Source organism: Sapajus apella, unplaced genomic scaffold, assembly GCF_009761245.1.
Source record: "Sapajus apella isolate SASKATOON/1434 unplaced genomic scaffold, GSC_monkey_1.0 scaffold104, whole genome shotgun sequence".
In the NCBI taxonomy this organism is placed as follows: domain Eukaryota; kingdom Metazoa; phylum Chordata; class Mammalia; order Primates; family Cebidae; genus Sapajus; species Sapajus apella.
The window spans coordinates 4,355,189-4,360,654 of NW_022437044.1; the positions used below are offsets into that span (position 1 = coordinate 4,355,189).

Below are 5,466 nucleotides of genomic sequence, written 5' to 3' on the forward strand. Positions count from 1 at the left end.
TTTAAATTTTTTAGTAGAGACAGGGTTTCACCATATTGCCAGGCTGGTCTTGAACTCCTGACCTCGTGATCTACCCACCTCAGCCTCTCAAAGTGCTGGGTTTACAGACATGAGTCACCACACCTGTCCTTTTTTATAAAGGGTTGGTGAAACCCTGACGTTATATTGCTGAATGTCTTCAGTGCCAAATCGAATATTTGAATAAAGGCATTCCATTAATCATTTAATTCAACTCTAATTGCTCATGAATAATTTCCTCTCCGTTTTTGCAGTTGTTATTCACCAGCAAGTGAATAGCTGACGTTGAGTTGACTGGTAGTCAATATTATTGTTATTATTATTAATATTATTTTTTATAGGTAACCAGTTACCTTTATCAATTCTTGCTTCACTTTCATGGATAGATAAAATTTGGACAGATTCTTACCTTCTCTTTTTATTGCATAGAGCATTTCTGTATCTCACTGCTCATGAATAAGTGTCACTTAGTCACTGTTTCAGTGACACTTTTCCTTGCTTTAATATTTGTTGTCTTTTTCTGCTTTTGAAATGAGCTCTCAATTACAAAATACCAAACTACACTCAAAAGAGGGCGTAGAAAAAGCCATCCATTGGTGTAGCATGGAGAAGCCCACAAGTAAGGACAGATAGCAGCAGCAGGTGGCGAGAGGAGGGAGGTGACCAAAGCAGTGGTTACAAATGTTCACAAGAAGCTAAAACTATCCAACAGGTAGTGCTCTAATGTTAGCACAGGTTAGACTAGTTACCACCTTGCTGGGTGGCCTCAGTGTGTTTGGGTTCAGATTCTACACAGCAATACAGTTTCTTCCAGTTAAGAGTTCTTGGCTTGCACCGATCACAGCATGATTGGAGGGTACTGGACCAGACTTGCTAGTTTTTCAAAATGCTGTTGTAGACCTGATAGATGTATTGAGAGATTTCAGGAGCTCTACACTTCAGTGACAGTGTATAATTGGGGTTTCCAGGCTGGATATGCAGCTCGGCCAAAATCCAAATGCCATTAGTGAGCTTCAGGGATTGGTATAGCATATCCGGTCCTTCCACATTCCTCTTGGCAATAGTATAAACATTGTTGTTTTGCAACTTGCTGGAAACAGTGTCAGCATTTAAATGACATTTCTTAATCTGAAACTGAAGTTCATTTTCATTGCGAATATCCTTCAAAGTTGCAAGAAAGACCTGGTGCTCCATTTTGCCATCTTCTGCAAAAAGCACATTGAGTGGGATGAGCCAGCTGAAGTAGAAGACATCGAGATTGTTTTTCACAGCCACCTGCAGGTTATTCAGAGGTTCCATCTTCGTGACTGGGCCCACGGTGTTGGGAGGCAGGGAGACATCAATGCTCTGGTTTGGCATCAGTGGTGTATGGATGGCCAGAGGCATGCTGGGGATGACACCAAAGCTATTCTTGTTAAACTGGATTGCAAAATCTGTCATATGCTGCAGAGCTTTATTGGTGAAGTTCACTTCCATATAGATGTGTCCTTGGCAGTGAGTAAATGTTCCTGAAATCTCCAAGCCTTTAGTCTTTACTGCAGGTAGCCAGACAGCCTTAGGAGCCACATATCCACCAGGTGCCATGCCTGTCCCTGTAGAGAATTCAAACGGGTCATTAGGTCCACTGCTGACGACAGCAGGTGTAGGTGAAGGAGCAAAGGCTGCAGGCACTGATGATGGGATAAAGGACTGTCCCACTGCCAGACTTCCTCCAATGCCCCCGCCAAGGTCACTGCCAAGCAGACTATCTTGTTCTCCTCCTAGGAGTTCCACTGCTCCCATCTGCATGGAAGATACCTGTGGCACATTGACTGGGGGACTGAGGTCAAGGTTTAAAAGATCCCCCCAGAAGATCACCTTGAGAGGGAATAACCTGAGGCTGTTCCAGGTTCATTGCAGTGGTGGTGCCAACAGGGCTGTCACCTGCATCAGTGCTCCCATGATGAATTGGCAAGTGTTTACAATGGATTCCATGACTTCCTTCCACAAAAGCATTGGGAGGCTTATGACACACAGAGGCCAAAGAACCAATGCGGCAGATTAGCTCATCCAGCAGAGTTGGCTCAATGAGGTCTGTCTCCTCAGAGATCAGTGGCTTCTCAGAAAAGACTACTACTTTAGTTGTGACAGGGTCAGTTGAGAGAAGACGCCAATAAATATAGCCCCGGTCTCGAAGGTCAGGATTATCAGAATACTGTGTTGTCAAACTCAAGACCTGCTGGACTAGCTCCTGTGTTTCTGATGGTTTCTTGAGAAACAGATTCACTATGGCAGTAAGCAGAGTGAGCTGCACCTGGGTGCTTTCATCGTGAAAACCTTCCAGGAAACTTTCTAGTAACTCACCTGCATTGTCAATTCTTTCAGCATATTCTCTCACAATCCAAATCATAGCTGCTCAAGCATCTGGCTCATCTAGTGAGTCTAAGTTCTCACATAGGGTGACGATACTTTCATACTTGTTGGGGTATTTGCCGAAGATGTCCCTGATGACAACAATCGCTTCTTGGACCACATCACTTTGGTCTAGATTAGATCAAGCAATGTGCTTACACAGCACTCTGCAGATTGCTCCACCTTGATGGTACACCGTCCAACGGCCCTCACAGCTTTTCAAACAAAGTCAACATCTACCTCTGTGGCATATTCCTTCAGTTCTGCCAGAACCTGAGCAATGTTGGCTTGAGATGCCAAATGAATCATGATGTCCAACTTCTCTAGTTTAACATAGATGGGATCATTGCACTTCACAAAGAAGGCTTTGATTTCCTGCTTCAAGGTTTCAGGCCTTATCTGGACAATTAAGTTGATGTTCCTCAGGGTGACGTACTGCACTTCTGGCTCCCCAGAAAGCAAAGTGACAAGTGGAGGGGCTAACTTCTTCAGCAGCATATTGTAGTAGTCAGAATCCTTAGGTTACAATTCTAGAAACTTCATTAGGACTTTTACCGCTGAAAGCACCACTGCTGAGTCGGCATGTGAAAGCCGGGGAGTTACCTGCTCACAGATACCTTGAGCCTCCCAATCATCTTTAGGGTTGTAATTAGACAGACAGTCCACGATGAAAATCTGGCCCCATTCAGTGCACTCATTCAGGGCTGTTAGCAGCTTATTAATGTTCTGTGAGTTCAGATCGAGTAAGTTGCCGTTTTGGTGAGACTCACTGATTTCAGATAATGCTGCTATAGCATCAGCCACCACCACTGGATTTGAATCTGCTATGAGATCCCGTAGAGAATCCAGAAATCCCTGATCTTCCACCATTTGGGCACTGATATCATGGAGTTTTGCCACACAGACTGCTGCTGTTTTCCAAACATATGGATCCTCATCCTTCAAGCACTTGTGGAGGGGCTCACAGAGATATTCTGTAATTTTGTCTACCCGGATCCACCCATGGTTCTGACGGTCAAGGCTCGAATCAAAGGATGAGGATCTTCACAGTCCTTCACAAAGCTGTTTACAACCATGATGGCCATGTCTGGCTGATTCGACGTACTTCATCAGTAGTGATACACAAGCTTTTTAGTTCCAGATTATCAGTCTGCATACAGTTCACTACGTCTGGAAAGAGAGAGCTAACATCATTCCACACAGTCATAGCAGCAATCACTTTCTTCACAGCCTCTTTTCTCTTTTCTTTCTTTTCATTGTTGAGTTTAGCTTTTAGTTCAAATATTTCTCCTTTTTCACTGGTTGTGAAATACTTGGGGTCAGTCATGACTTTGCATCTTTAATGAGCACTGGAGGCGGAGGTGAAGTTGAGGGCAGGGGTGGCGGCGGCAGCCGGAGAGCACAGCTTGGGTGGTGGTGTAATGGTTTCCTGCCTGTCATCTGTTTTTTTTTTTTTTTTTTTAATCTTGCCCAAATTCCTATTTAAGGGGTCTAGGGAGTCATGCCCTACAAGCCATAAATTATCATCAGATGGGTTTTATTTGACCCTATATATTGTGACTTACTTTCCATTCTGACTCTGACATAGCATTATGAGACAAGGAAAGAAAATCAACATATTTCACGCCAAAATATATTTCCTTGCCATACCTTGAAATTACCCTGTAAAGTCTCTTGTGGAAAAAATCCACATTCTATAGAGAATTCCCTTTCCTCTTTGTTTTCCTTCCTCCTTTCAGGAGGTAATCAACTAAGAGCCAGTCACCTTTTTAGGTCCAATAAGAAACATTTTACAACCTGCTGTCTCTGAAGTCTGCTATCTGAGAGCTTCCTCTGCACAAAAAAACTTGGTCTCCACAATCCTTTATCTTAACCTAAATGTTTCCTTTCTGTTGATTCCAGTTCTTCAATAAACTCAACCAATCATCAACCGGAAAATGTTTAGATTTACCTATAGCCTAGAAGCCCCCACTTTGAGTTGTCTTGCCTTTCTGAACCAAACCAATGTATTTCTTAAATGTATTTGATTAATGTCTCATGCCTCCCTAAAATGTATAAAACCAAGCTGTACTCCAACCACCTTGGGCACAAGTTTTCAGGACTTCCTGAGGGCTGTGTGGGCAATGTTCACCCATATTTGGCCCAGAATAAGTCTCTTCAAATATTTTACATAGTTTGACTGTTTTCATCAACAAATACACTAATGGCTGTACATAGGGAGTCTAACCAGTGTTGAAAATTAAGTAAAATTGGTTAAATTGGGTATTTAAAGGAAATAGACAAAAAATCAAAACCAACCAGAGTTGAAAAAAAAAATGATGCAAGTGTTACGTTTATCGTTTTAGCCTGGTAAATATAAGCAGTAGGTTATGCTGTCCCAAAGATATGGGATTATTGTCTAAAGAAAACGTTTAAGGAGGAAGAAACAAAATAAAACTTACTTTTCAAAATATTTATCAGTCAGAGAAAAAGTAAAGAATGCTCCCTTTCCAATCTGCTCAGAATGCAAAAATTCCAGGAGGCAAAATACATCATAGATCGTGGTACTTCTGGTATGTCCCAGATAGTAAATGCTACGTATTTCTAATATTTTCTTTTCTTTCTTTTTTTTTTTTTTTGAACGAGAGAAAGAAAGAAAAAGAATAAAGGAAAGGAAGAAAGAGGAAGAGGAAGAGGGAGAGAGAACAGGGGTGTTGCTTTATTGCCCGGGCTAGAATACAGTCTAAAACTGGGTATGCCTGTAATTGTGTTTAATAATAGAGACATTAAAAAAATAAATAAATAAAATAAAATAAAATAATGAGGGAAGAAAATAATTAACAAGCAGCCAACCAATATTTCATTTAAACCTGTAAATACGTGTGATGTAGTACTGATAAGAGTGTATATTTTGTGTATTTAAAGTGGAGAGTTCTATGAATGTTAATTAAATCTACTTGTTCCAGATCTGAGTTCAAGTCCTGGATATCGATGTTAACATTCTGTCTCATTGATCTATCTAATATTGATGTTGAAGTCTCCTGCTATTATTGTGTGGGGGTCCAAGTCTCTTTGTAA

General features: G+C 41.4%; 1 pseudogene across 1 annotated transcript; it reads right to left on the reverse strand.

The window, feature by feature from the left end:
* Positions 1–495: 495 nt before the first annotated feature.
* Positions 496–3,761, reverse strand: LOC116536861 (annotated as a pseudogene). The gene has a single exon (XR_004262833.1). The product of XR_004262833.1 is annotated as an AP-1 complex subunit beta-1 pseudogene (transcript).
* Between the last annotated feature and the right edge of the window lie 1,705 nt (positions 3,762–5,466).